This window comes from Ahaetulla prasina, chromosome 5 (genome assembly GCF_028640845.1).
Source record: "Ahaetulla prasina isolate Xishuangbanna chromosome 5, ASM2864084v1, whole genome shotgun sequence".
NCBI classification, from domain to species: Eukaryota; Metazoa; Chordata; class Lepidosauria; order Squamata; family Colubridae; genus Ahaetulla; species Ahaetulla prasina.
The window spans coordinates 77,927,872-77,943,133 of record NC_080543.1 but is presented as its reverse complement, the minus strand read 5'-3'; positions in this window follow the sequence as shown (position 1 = coordinate 77,943,133).

Genomic DNA, 15,262 nt, shown 5'->3' with positions numbered 1-15,262 from the left:
GTGGGTGTCTTCCCTACCGCCCTAAAAGAGGCGATGGTGAGACCCCTCCTCAAGAAGCCTTCCCTGGACCCAGCTGTCTAAGCAAACTATCGTCCGGTCTCCAACCTTCGCTTTGTGGCGAAGGTTGTTGAGAGTGTGGTGGTGCAGCAACTCCCTTGGTACCTGGATGAAACTGTCTATCTGGACCTGTTCCAGTCCGGTTTCCGGCCTGGGTACAGCACGAAGACGGCATTAGTTGCGTTGGTGGATGATCTTTGGAGGGCCCGGGACAGGGGTTGTTCCTCTGCCCTGGTCCTATTAGATCTCTCAGCGGCTTTTGGTACCATCGACCATGGTATCTTGCTGCGACGGCTGGAGGGGTTAGGAGTGGGGGGGCACTGTTTTTCGGTGGTTCTCCTCCTTCCTTTCCAACCGGTCGCAGACGGTGTTGGCGGGAGGGCAGAGATCGACCACGAGGCGCCTCTTATTGTGGGGTGCCACAGGGGTCGGTTCTCTCGCCTCTCCTGTTCAACATCTATATGAAGCCGCTGGGTGAGATCATCCATGGTTTTGGGGTGCGGTGTCATCTGTACACTGATGATACGCAGCTGTACATTTCCACCCCTAACCACCCCAACGAAGCCGTTGAATTGATGTCCCATTGCCTGGAGGCCGTGCGGGTCTGGATGGGGAAAAACAGGCTCCAACTCAACCCTTCCAAGACCGAATGAATGAATGAATGAATGAATGAATGAATGAATATTTTAATTTGTATACCGCCCTTCTCCCGAAGGACTCAGGGCAGTGAACAGGCAGATAAAATACAAATATACACAATAGTTAAAACAACCCTTAAAAAACTGATTTAAATTAGCCCAAGTATTAAAATAACTTACACCCCCATAAAATTACAAAAATTTAAAAACCCATCGAATGCAATTAAAATCTAAAGATAAAAATCAAGCTAGTCCAGCCATACGAAATAAATAGGTTTTAAGTTCGCGGTGAAAGGTCCTAAGGTCAGGTAGTAGTCGAAGTCCGAGGGGAAGTTCGTTCCACAGGGTCGGAGCCCCCACAAAGAAGGCCCTCCCCCTGGGGGCCGCCAGTCGACACTGTTTGGCTGACGGCACCCTGAGGAGTCCCTCTCTGTGGGAACGCACCGGACGATGGGAGATAGAGGCCGGCAGTAGATGGTCCCGTAGATAGCCCGGTCCTAAGCCATGGAGCGCTTTAAAGGTGGTAACCAATATCTTGAAGCGCACCCGGAAAACAACAGGTAGCCAGTGCAGTCTGCGCAGGATAGGTGTTACGTGGGAGCTCCGAACCGCTCCCTCAATAACCCGCGCAGCCGCATTCTGAACTAGCTGAAGTCTCCAGGTGCTCTTCAAGGGGAGCCCCATGTAGAGAGCATTGCAGTAGTCCAGGCGAGAGGTCACGAGAGCATGAGTGACCGTGCATAAGGCATCCCGGTCCAGGAAGGGACGCAACTGGTGGATCAGGCGAACCTGATAAAAAGCTCTCCTGGAGACGGTTGCCAAATGATCTTCAAAGGACAACCGACCATCCAGGAGCACGCCCAAGTTGCGTACCTTCTCCATCGGGGCCAATGACTCACCCCCGACAGACAGCCGCATCTGCAGCTGACTGTACCGAGGTGCCGGCATCCACAGCCACTCCGTCTTGGAGGGATTAAGTTTGAGCCTGTTCCTCCCCATCCAGACCCATACGGCTTCCAAACACCGGGACAGCACTTCGACAGCTTCACTGGGGTGGCCCGGGGTGGAAAACTACAGCTGAGTATCATCAGCGTACAGTTGGTATCTCACCCCAAAGCCACTGATGATCTCACCCAGCGGCTTCATATAGATGTTGAACAGGAGGGGTGAGAGAATCGACCCCTGCGGCACCCCACACATGAGGCACCTTGGAGTCGATCTCTGCCCCCCTGTCAACACCGTCTGCGTCCGGTCAGAGAGGTAGGAGGAGAACCACCGATAAATGGTGCCTCCCACTCCTAACCCCTCCAACCGGCGCAGCAGGATACCATGGTCGATGGTATCAAAAGCCGCTGAGAGGTCTAATAGGACCAGGGCAGAGGAGTAACCCTTATCCCTGGCCCTCCAGAGATCATCCACCAGTGCGACCAAAGCTGTCTCCGTACTGTATCCGGGCCGGAAGCCGGACTGGAACGGGTCTAGATAGACAGCTTCATCCAGGTACTGGGGTAGCTGACATGCCACCACACTCTCTACAACCTTCGCCGTGAAGCGAAGATTGGAGACTGGCCGGTAATTCCCTAAAACAGCTCGGTCCAGGGAAGGCTTCTTGAGGAGGCGTCTCACCACCACCTCTTTCAAGGCAGCGGGAAAGACCCCCTCCCGCAAAAAAGCATTTGCAATCCCCTGGAGCCAGCCTCGTGTCACCTCCTGAGTAGCCAGTACTAACCAGGAGGGGCACGGATCCAGTAAACATGTGGTGGCATTCAGCCTACCCAGCAACCTGTCCATGTCACAGGATCAAAATCATCCCAAACCACCTCAACAAGACGGGTCTCGGAACCCTCGCCTGGATCTACCCAATTTTGATCCAATCCGTCCTGAAGCTGAACGATTTTATCGTATAGATAACCGTTAAACTCCTCGGCACGCCCTTGTAGGGGGTCCTCCCGCCCCTTCTGTTGGAGGAGAGAGCGGGTCACCCAAAACAGGGTGGCCGGGCGGTTATCTGCCGACGCAATGAGGGAGGAAACGTAGGAACGTTTCGCATCCCTCAGTGCCACTAGTTAGGTCCTGCTATAGGACGAAGGAGAAAATGATCTGACCATGACAAAGGTTTGACAACTAAATCATTTAAAATCAGATCATTCAACCACTGGCCAGAGATGAAAATCAAGTCTAGGATGCTTCCCCCGACGTGGGTAGGGCCGTCAATTAATTGAATCAGGTCCATGGCCGTCATGGAAGCCATGAACTCCTGAGCTGCCGAGGATGCTACGCCGGCTGATGGCAAATTGAAATCCCCCATGACTAACAGTCTAGGGGTTTCAACTGCCAACCCGGCCAGCAACTCCAACAGCTCAGGCAGGGCTGTTGTCACGCAGCAAGGAGCCAGGTATGTGATCAACAAGCCCACCTGAGTCCTACGACCCCACTTCACGTAAAGGGATTCACACCCAGCTATCTGAGGCACAGTGGTCTCCCTCGGCTCAAGACTCTCCTTAATAATAACCGCCACCCCGCCACCCCTACCCTGGGCCCTCGGCTGATGGAATGCTCGGAAACCTGGTGGGCACATCTCTACTAGGGAGACCCCCCCTTCGGTGCCCAACCAGGTCTTGGTAATGCCCATAACGTCCGCGGTCCCTTCCTGAATAAGATCTGAAATCAGGGGGGCTTTATTAACCGCGGACCTAGCATTGCATAACATCAGCCGAAGGCCCAGGTCCCAAGCACTCTGGCCACTCAGGTCACGGGAAAATCCGGGGGGGGCGGAGTGCGCAATCGCTCGTAAACAGCGAGGGCGAGCCCCCGAAACCCGCGTGGCTGTGGATGCCGGCATCCCAGTACAATCAGCTGATTCCATCGCTGACTGTAGGGGGCGAGTCATTGGCCCCCCTGGAGAAGGTCCGCAATGTAGGCATCCTTCTGGATGCATGGCTGTCGTTAGAAGAGCATATGACAGCCGTCACCAGAGGAGCTTTTTATCAGGTTCGCCTGATATGCCAGTTGCGTCCCTTCTTGGATCAGGATTCCCTATGCACAGTCACTCATGCCCTCGTCACTTCCCGCTTGGACTACTGCAACGCTCTCTACATGGGGCTCCCCTTGAAGGCTCCAACTGGTTCAGAATGCGGCCGCACGGGTGATAGAGGGAGCAACTCGAGGCTCCCATATAACACCTATCCTGCGCAGGCTGCACTGGCTTCCGGTGGTCTTCCGGGTGCAAGTCAAGGTGTTAGTTACCACCTTTAAAGCGCTCCATGGCATAGGACCGGGTTATTTACGGGACCGCCTGCTGCTACCGGTGGCCTCCCATCAACCAATGCGCTCCCATAGGGAGGGTCTCCTCAGGGTGCCGTCGGCCAGACAATGTCGACTGGCAACCCCCAGGAGGAGGGCCTTCTCTGTGGGGGCCCCAGCCCTCTGGAACAAGCTACCTCAGGGATGCACCAACTCCCTGACCTCCGGACCTTTCAACGCGAGCTGAAGACTCTTTTATTCCATCGTGCAGGACTCGCCTAATAGTTTTTAACGGGGGTTTTATTAGTTTTTAGAATTTTCAGCCAATTTCGAATCAGTCTTTTAAATCTGTTTTTTTAATTTTTGTATCTGTTGTTTTTATCAGGCTGTAAACCGCCCTGAGTCCTTTGGGAGAAGGGCGGTATAGAAATTGAAATAATAAATAAATAAATAAATAAAATAACTCGCAAAGCTATTGATGACATGCATCGCTTGCACAAGAAACATGCTGATAAAAAAAGGGCCCCTGAGAAGAAGTACCAAGTAGGAGATAAAGTTTACCTATCCACCAATTATTTACAAACAATGCAAAAATCAAAGAAATTAGGACCTAAATATGTAGGACCTTTCCCCATTGTGAGAATTATTAATCCAGTGACTGTGCAACTAGAACTACCTAAAACCTTGAGAAAAATTCACCCTGTTTTCCATATTAGCTTACTAAAACCTGTACACACATCCCCTCTTAGAGCTAAGCCTACCAAACCCCCAGTACCTATCCTCATAGAAGGGGAACAACATTTTGAGATTAAAGAGATCCTGGACTCTAGAAAACATAGAAATAAAATCCAGTATTTAGTAGCTTGGAAACACTTTCCTTTATCCCAAGCTGAATGGGTGAACAAGGAAGATGCTTGTGCCCCCAAAAAGCTAGCAAAATTTTATGAACAATATCCTGATAAACTTTAACATTTCTTTTTTCTTTTCTAGGACTAATGTCCTTGTTTTCAGGAGGGCCAAATGTCAGCCTCTGCTTATTACTTTAAGTGTTTATTTACTTAGTAGAGTGTTTAACCTCCAGAACCCTGCATAGAACATAGAGAGACTACCTCATTTAGCTCCATTGCTTTGACTCTTCAATCAGCGTATTTGGACCTTAAATTAAAAGAAAAAAATTCTCAAACCTCTCCCCCCCCAAAAAAAAACCCCTTTTCTTTATTATTCCTTGCTGCTGGGAGCCTGAAACAAGGCGAAAGAGGCTCGCGCTTCGCACGCAGCCCAGTGCCACTCAGCTGAGCTGCTAGAGCAACGGCGGCCATTTCTTTGGTCATTTTGCCGAATCCAAGCCTCACAGGATCGTCCGGACTGTCTGGGACATTGCTGGACCTTCAAAATTGTGAGTTGCAGCCAGCGGAGCGCAGGAGAAGCCATGGTGTCGGCTTCGCACTTGCAGGGGTGGAGAAAGATCCGTGTTGTCGGATGCAAGCTCCCCCTGCCAATGTGTGATTAATGGGTTGATGGCCCCTTTAAGCGCTCTGGCTGACATTATCAGAGAAGGAGGGAAAAAGGATTCAAACAAACAGACGAGCACAGTTTTAATGAGCTCTGCATACCAGACATTCCAGCCAGAAGATTGACAGAGGAATAACATCGGAAGTAAAGTACCACGTGGCCAAAGAGAAGAAGGACAATGGACTAGAACTGTTTGACCTTTGGAGGGAGGAGGGCTGAATAGGGGAAATGAATCTGTAAGCCATATCTATTTCCAGTTTAAGCTTTGCTTCTATTGCAATCTGATGTGCTTAGTAAAAGTAACTGATCTCTATAATTAAATGGAGTCAGGGTCATTCAAATACCATTTCAAATGTTCTGCCACTATTGAAGTAAAGATTTTATAATCCGAGTTTAACAGAGATATAGGTCTGTAGTTTTTTATCTGTTTAAGATCAGAATCCTCTTTAGGGATAAGAGTAATGTATCCAGGTCCAGAAGGGAAAGGTATTTTCCCTTTTTGCATCACTTCATTCATTACTTCTAGTAATGGAAGGCCCAGTTGGTCTTGAAAAGTCAAATAGTATTCAACTGGGAGCCCACCTGGGCCTGGTGCTTTGCCACTTTTTTGCTTTTAAGCGCTTGCATTAATTCCATCATTGTTATATTTCCCTCCAACATCTTTTTGGTGTCTTCAGGACTATGGGGTAGATTTGCTTTTTGTAAGTATTGTTTCACATCTTCCTCATCAATCTCCTCTTTTTGATATAATTGTGTATAAAAATTCTGGACCGCTTTTTTCTTTTCCTCATTCATAAATTGAATTTGGCTTTTGTCATCTTCCAATTGAACTATTCTATGATTTTCTTTCTCTTTTTTAAGTTTATAAGCTAGCCATCTACCTGGTTTATCAGCATTTTCAAAATAGTTTTGTTTTGCCCCTTTGATTTTTTTTTTTTTGTGTGCCAACTCTTCCTTTTCAATCGAGGCCATTCTATGTTTAACTAAATCCATTCTCATTTTAATTTCTTTTCTCTCTGGATATATTTGTAATTCTTGTTCTAATTTCCTATAATCATTTTCTAATACTCTAGAAGCTTGTTTTTTCTTCCGATTCCTTTTCCCTACATAATCTATCATCAAACCTCTTACATAGGCTTTCATTATGTCCCAACGATTCTCAGTTGAGGTAGCCTCCTTTTTATTTTCTTTAAAGAAAAAGGTCAATTCTTTCTCTATTCTTTGTGTACATTCTTTATCTTTTAAGATCATAGTGTTTAAAGTCCATCTGGATCTTTTCCCTGGCCTTTCCATATCAGCATCATGGGGTTATGATCTGCCCAGGTATAAGGTACTTTTCTTATATTAAGATTGATTTCTGTTGTCATCCATATCATATCTATTCTAGACCATTATAAGTGTCTATTAGAATAAAAAGTATACTGTATATTCTCTTGATTCCTTTCTCTCCACACATCCTTTCAATTCAATTCCTCTATCATTTTAAAGAAAGATCTCGGGAGGGTCTTTCTATTTTGCCTGGTTGTTTTTTGTGTTTTATAATCCATCTTTACATTAACTACACCATTAAAGTCGCCAAGGATACAATTGTTTTCATAGTCCAAGTATCTTAATATCCAGTTTTTTATAAAACTCTTCTTGATTTTCACTAGGAGCATATATTGCTATTAAAAGCATTTTTGTATTATCATCTGTTATTTCCAGCATCAAAATTCTTCCATTCTCATCTGAATATATCAACTTTGCCCTAAGTGTCTCTTTTATATACATGGCTATGCCTCTTTTCTTATATTGTGGTAGTAACTCACCCTAATTTAGGCTGAGTTAATATTTGTTCATGTTGTTTTTTAATATGTACTTTCTGTAAACATATTATATCCAATTTCAATTTTTCTAATTTATGAAAGGTTTTCCTCCTCTTTATTAAGAGGATTTAATCTATTTATATTTATTGATATCCATTTCCTCTCTTCCATTTCTATACTTTGTAGTTAGGATTTATCGCTCTAGTAGATCTAGGTTCTTGACATGGCTTGGCTTCAACCTCACCTCCCACAGCGCCATCTTCTTTCACAAGCAGGGCTAATAACTCTGACTCCTGTAGTTCAATCAATGAGACATCAGCACTTGTATTTCTTTTCTCTTTAAAAAATTCTGCATAGAAATCCATATCTATTCTATATTTTTGCTGCTGCTACGTGAACAATAGGCCCTCTGGTGCCAACCATCTATAATTCATACCTTTCTGCAACAATATTTTAGACAGAAATTGGTATTCTCTTCTTAGTTATCTTACCCTTCTTGGGACTTGATTCAACACGGCAATTTCTTTACCTTTGTATTTCAATGTTTGATCTCTTGCTACTTGTAGAATTTGTGCTTTAATACTTTTCATCACACTAAGAGGTACAATGTGTTCATATATCTACTTATCCTTGGTTGTTCTTCAAATTACTTATAACTTTTTAAGCTTTTAAACAGTTGGGTTTACTCATCCTCCTAATTTTGCTTATTGAAATCTACAAAGAAAAGCAATGTTTAAAAGTTTATTTTTCTTTTGAGACAACAACTTTTAATTCCACAGCTATCTAAATTCAATTGAATGCCTTAGCAGCAGTACCCTAACTTCAATGAACAAGGTCACAAGAAGCAAGCCAGGAGTTGAGAGGCTAAAATCATCAAAACTTCTACCTCTTTGGCAAAACCAGCCCACATTAAAATATTCTTTATTCTTAATATTAAAAAAAGGCAGGATAGAATATTTCTCCTAAAGGAGGAGAAACATGTTCTTAAAGGCAGAAAGCAGTCCCAGTCTTCCTGCCATGGGAAAACAGCCTCAAGAAGAAACTTGAAGAGGCTTGCCTTTAGGAATGCAGATTTTGTATCCATTCAGAAAGACTGATCCATTCATAATCAAAACACCTTTAACCACAAGTTCCCACAGAAGGCTGGAGCTGATGGGATTAAAAAGTAGAAAAACAAATCTACAGTTCCCCACCCAAATTCTAAAGATAGGGCAGGACCTTTGGGAATAATAGGATGTACCCACCACCATTAGAATAGCAAAAGACACAGGGCTCACTACATTGCACAACCCCCTGGAGCATCTCAATCACAAAACCCCAGAACCCTATAAAAATCCATCCACTTACCCAGCCAATTGGTCAGCCATCCCACAAGCATGCTGCTGTCACTGAAGTTTCTGGCATCCAAATAAACAGAGACCTTCTTTCCTTGTAGCCAGTGTATCTTCATTTTATTTCCAGGGTCTTTCTCCCAGCTTGGAACTGGACTGGATTTTTCTTCCAACACTAAAAATTATAGAAAGTAATATGTGGGTCTCCTATAGAAAGGATACCATAATCGGGACTTCCGGTTTTGGCTCCGCTTCGTGAAGAAGCAGCTATGATTTAGCTGCTAACTCCCTAGTCTGTAAAGCTGTGAGGACATCGTAAATCTGGGTCCGACAGCTTGGATTCTTTCCTTCAGGCAAAGGAGGAAAGTTGAGCAATTAGGTTGAGGTTGAGATGCCCTAATAAGCTTTTAAAGCTTGCGGGAAGTTCTCCTTCTATAACCTGATAAGCTCCTGGCTAGGTGAGGCATTTGCCTTTATGGCAAACAAACGAAGCGTCCAATTTCCACGACAGGAACTGATTTAATGATGGATTGTAACGTGGACGGAGCAGAAACTGGAGTTCTAGCACCTGTTTGTAAGAAGACTGTGAGCACCTGAGGATTTATTTCCTGCGAAGATAGGAGAGAAGAAAGCAAATGGCGGTTTTGTGGAATGTGTGTTCTGAAAACGAAAGTAGAAATGCTTATTAACGGCTAGTGTTGAAACAGAAGAAAGAAGATACATAGAAACATACTGACTAAACGGAAGATATGAGAATTTTTTGATTTATATCTTTTCTTTTTCTTTGGGATTATAGTGATTTAGAAGAAAAAATTTTTGAATTTTTTTTTTCTAAATATTTTTTCTTTTCTCTTGGCCTGTTATTAAGTTATATTTTCTTTTTAAAAAAATGGCTTTTAAGCAAATAGTGCCAAAAGTGTGTTGAAAAAGAAGATATATAGGAAGATACTGACTAAATGGAAGAAATGAGAATCTTATGATTTATATTTTTTCTTCTTCCTTGGGATTATAGTGATTCAGAAGATAAGTTTTTTGAAACTTTCTTTTATAATTTTTTTTTCTTTCTTTTTCTTGGTCTATTATTAAGCTATCCTTTTTTTTTTAAATGGCTTTTAAGCAAATAGTGCCAAAAGTCATTAAAAACTTTGAAATTTCTTCAGCTCAGATTCAAAAATTAAAAGAAGAAATTAAAAAGGAAGTAAGAAATTCTTTACAGGAGTTTTTGGAGAGTCACTTTTTAGAAATAGATCAAAAATTTGACGAAATAGAGAAAGAGATGTTGGATTTCAAGGAAGTGGTGGAAGAGCAGAAGAGGGAAATGAAAATGGTAAAGGATGCAATTGCGCAAATATTAAGTTCTTGTATTCAGATGCAGGATGATTTTGCGGAATTTAATAAAGCTAATTTAGAGTTGCAAAGGAAAATAGAAGAAATTCAAAAAAATCAAAACAATTGGAACTTAGATAATAAGATGGAAGATATAAAGGCAAAGGTAGATAGGGCAGATGAAGAAAGAGTAACATTACAATATAGATTAATGGAATATGCTATAAGGGTGAGGGGGTTGAAACAAAATAGGAAGAAAAATTTAAAGGAGATTTTTACGCAAGCCTTTGCACAGATAAAGGGTGTGGAGCCAGAAGATTTTGAGACTAATATTGAAAGAATTTATCGTGTTAATTCTTGGTGGGCAAGACAAAATAGAGTACCTAGGGATGTGGTTATTTACTTTACAACTAAAAAGGTTAGGTATGAAATCTTGCAAGCCTTTTATAAAAATAAATTTCAGATATTGGGACAAGATATAAAAATGATGAAGGAAATTCCTCCTAAAATGTTAAGAAACAGAAGAGAATTTGCTTTTTTGGTGGATGAGTTTAAGAAATATCAGATATATTTTAGATGGGAAGTCCCAATGGGTTTGTCAGTGAATTTTAGAGGTAGAAAGTATTTTCTTAATTCAGTTATGAAAGCGAGACATTTTTATATTAATGTTTTAAAGAGTGGGAATCCTTTGTTGTTAGATGCTAAGTTAACTGGTTTGGAAATGATGGAAAATAGAATGGGAGAGGGGAGGAATGTTTAAGATGTGAATAGGATGATTATGGTTAATTTTTGGAATTGATTTGTTTAGGATATAAATTATAGGATTTTTGTTATTTGCTATTTGTATGGTATAAATCTATGGGATGATATTACTCAATTGTGAAGGATGGAAAGTGAAATTTATGAATTTAGATAATGTGGATGTAATGATTTTAACTGTTTACTGTTATATTGTGGATGTAGTCTAAATTATTATTTGCTTGATATTTGATTGATGGAGTAGTATTGGAAGACTGAATATTAAATCTTATGACAATTGAAGAAATATATAAGTGATGAAAACTTGAATTTGAGAAGCTGGATTGTAATTTAAGAAATGGACTTATGAAATTTGAAGGAATATACAAGTGGGGGGGGAAAAATTTGAACTTTAGAAGATGGACTAATTTTTAAAATGGACTGTAAGAAGAATGGACATTAAATGTTATGGCAATTGAAGAAATATACAAGTGATAAAAATTTGAGTTCGAGAAGATGGACTGTAATTTGAGAAATGGACTTATGAAATTTGAAGGAATATACAAGTGGGGAAAAAAAATTGAATTTGAGAAGATGGATTAATTTTAAAAATGGACTGTAAGAAGAAGTAATATGTGAAGTTGGTATTGTTTCTTTTCTTTTTTCTTTTATTATTCTTTCCTATCTTTTTATTTTTATTGTGAGGGGATCTATAGTTTTAAAAAAATTTTTAAGGTGGGAGGTTATGTATATTTTGTATACTTTAGCTTGTGATTGTTGGTTAAAATATCTGGTATTTGCTCTGGGAAGTCTGGGGGGGAAGGGGGAGGAGGGGGGGAAGGGGGGAAAATGAATCAATAAGTGATACATGGATTGATTATTAATGTACAGTAATTTTTGAAGATATGAAATTAAAAAATTTAAAATGATATTGGGGATGCTCGACTGCCATTTCAGGAAGAAAAGGAGAGAGGAGTAGAAGGAGGGAAGAAAGTAGATAGGAAAGTGTAGAGAAGGAGGAGGGGAATAAGAGGATTAGATAGGGTGGAAGAAGGGAGGAGTGGAGAAGGAGGAGAGGAAGTAGTAAAGTGAAGGGGATGAAGGATGGGAAAGTAGTAGAGGGTAGAGAGGGAGGTTGTGTAGTAAGGAAGTGGCAGTCGGGCAGGCCTGAATCAGTAATAAATAAAAATTAACGATTAATGATGGGGGAAAAAAAGAAAGGATACCATAATCTTGTATATTTACTTTCCTTGTGAGATAATTAGTTTTAATTGCACATTAAATTCTTATTCAATTAGAAGGAGTTGAGGAGCTTGGGTTAGTTAGTTTGTTTGTTTTTAATTTGTATGATAGATTTCAAAATTCTTACACCATTTTGAACCAGCCAACTGTTCTAGAAGAAGGTAGATGTTTCTCATCTTCTCTGCATAAATTCCTTGGCTCTCAAGGCAGTGATTTTTTTTAACACTATCTGTTTAAATCAAACATTTTTAATCCTTTAATAAGGTGATACAGCAGCACTGTACAACAGGAAGTGTGCCTGCAATTGTATCCAAAATCTAAATATTGCACTCACTGTTTTGGTAGCTAAATGAATATGTACATGAAAAATTAAATTAAATTAAATTAAAAACTGAAGTCACTCAACCAAAGCACAGCTGTGTGACATTCACATTTTAAATTCCACCCCTACTTCAGCCCTTTCCAATCATAACTAAATTCAAGTTTATTAATTATAGTTTTGTAAATTGATGAAAAAGAACATTTTCATTTTTTATGATAGATTTGATACAAGAACCCAGTACAACTCAATAAAATACTCTGTAAAATATTTGCTGTATTTTTTTGTATCAAATTTCTGAAGATTTCTGAAGATACAAAATTCATGCACAGTTACATTAATACATTAACATTAATTCCATCTCTATTTGAAATCCACTGGGTTGCATTTACTTTTATATGGACTCCTATTTCTAGAACTTCCTACAACCTGGAACTTTGCTCTCTTTTAATACAAAGACATTTGCCCAAATGCCTTTTCCTAAAATGATGTGAATGATGAAACTGCATTTACAAATTGCAAAGCATAATATGCATAAGGGCAAAGTAATCTGTATATTTTAAAAGTCTATTGTTTAAAAACATCTTTACTTTTCTCCATTTGCCTAGTTTTGTGATGATCAAGTGTAGAATAGAAGTATCCAGGACTCCTTTGAGAATAGTGCAAAACAATTATCAGTTCCTGCTCATTTTCCAGAGAAGTAGTATTTTTTATCTGTTACTAAAGAAAAAGAAGAAGAGATCTCATATCATTTGAAAAACATAAATATCTATAGCCTATCTATGTTCCATGGACAACAGTCTGCTTGATCCAAGCATAAAATGATATTCTGAGAGATGTGGGGAGAGGATTACACATACAACTACATACACACATATATATTGGAGAAAAGGAATAGTAAATACTGGAGTCAGAACATACAGTGATTAACAAAGACAATCAACAAAGAATACTTTTTGCTGACAAAATAAATACATTTGTACGTAATGTATTAACAGTCTAGAATGAACTTAAGCATATGCTTAAATGATCAAAGGACCAGGTTCTTGGTATAAATCCTTTTGCATATTTCTTTCTGTATCATCCCCTGCATTCCATTCCCAATAGAAAGTGTGTCAGAGTTTGCAGCAATTCAACCAGCACACAAGTAAAGAATCCATCAGGATTCATTTATAAAAGAAACTTCTGTATATAGAATACCACACAGCAGAAGCCAGAACCTCAGGTGGCTCAGCAGACTAAGTCTGTCTGTTATTAACACAGTTGCTTGCAATTACTGCAAGTTCAAGTCCCACAAGGCCCAAGGTCGACTCAGCCTTCCATCCTTTATAAGGTAGGTAAAATGAGGACCCAGATTGTTGGGGGCAATAAAAGTTGACTTTGTATATAATATACAAATGGATGAAGACTATTGCTTAACACAGTGTAAGCCACCCTGAGTCTTCAGAGAAGGGCAGGATATAAATTCAAATTAAAAAAAAACCTCAGAATCCAGAAGTACAGAATCCATATAATCACAGAAGCTATAGAATCACAGAAGCACTCATATATATACAGATCAGTGAACCTAAGCTACACCCAGGCTCTGAGCTGGCTGGATCACCAAACAGTCCCCATTGGCTGACCTGTTACCATGTCTATTCCAATTCATGAACCCTTATATACTGACACTCCTCCCTTCATGACTGGAATAGACATAAAACCTGTCAGAGTATGAATATTCATAAACTGAAATAGATCAGCCAATTAACAGGCATACAACTAAGTCAACCAATGAGGGCTGTTTGGGAACTGAGACTGACTGGAGCCAGGGCGTGTCTTAGTCTGCAGCTTCTGAGTCTGTGCAGAGAAACTGAAATTAGTTTGCTCTGCTGAAATGAAACTAACTCTCCTGCCTTGTGTTTTGCTTGTAACTGCTACATTGGAAAAAATCTATATTGGTATTGTACATTTATCTTCATGTATTATTGTGTATATAAAGATGTTAATGAATACTGCTGAATCAGTTTACCTGTTTGTGCTTTATGGATTTAATTTCTGCCACAAACTCTGACAGGTTATGGGCCCAGAGCACACAGAAAAACTGGACTGTAATTAAACTGAAGGACTGCCTGTGTTAAATAAGAGAACAAGGAAAAGAAAAAGCTTGCAGGGTGGCTGCTGTTGAATTTAAGGAGAGCTCTCTGCCTCTTTTGGGACAGAAGAACTATATTATTTGGGCTGCAAAGATGGAATGTTTCCTGAAGGCAAAGGAGCTCTGGGATATGGTTATTAATCCACCACAGGCATCTGCAGCTTATATCATCTTAAGTTTAGATAATGAACAATTTCTCAATGTAGCTGATTTAAAGACTGAAAATGAAGTCCGGCTGAAATTAAGAAGTGTGCATGTGACTGTGTCAGCATGTAATATTGTACAATTGTCAAAAATACAGAGCCCATTTGCAACCTGTGGAATCTGTGGAACAGTATTTTGTACAAATGCAAACTTTGTGGAGTTAGAACAGCATGGGATGCAGATCCCTGAGTCCCAAAAGGTGCTGCTAGTGTTAAACAGCCTTGATGAAACTTGGGATATTGTTTCTGCAGTGTTTGAGTGAAAAGCAGAGCAGGAGTTGTGTTTGGAGGCTTTAAAGGCTTGTTCATTGTTGAGGAGCAGAAACACCATTACAGAAAGAGCCACAAGGAGGAATTCCTGAGGTGGGGGCCCAAGGAGCAGAGAGAGAAGAGCAGCGGAAAATTCAACAGACTGGATGTCTCCAAAGAGAAATGTAGCAGCAGAAGATATCAGATTACAGCCAGGCAACAGAGGCAGTGCTTCATTTGTGGTGAAAGAATGGATTGGGGGGCATGGCCAGCATCGCGGCAGCACTGCATGGATTCCGGGGCTCTGGGAGAACGCTGATATCCCAGCTGTTTAGGGAATCCCCAGCGGATCATAGCTGTCCCGTAGAGACAGCAAAGAACGAAGGTGCAGGCAGGTGTGAACAGGGAAGCCTGAAACTCCCTGGAGCACCAGCATCAGCCTCCCACCCAGCGGCGAGGGAAGAC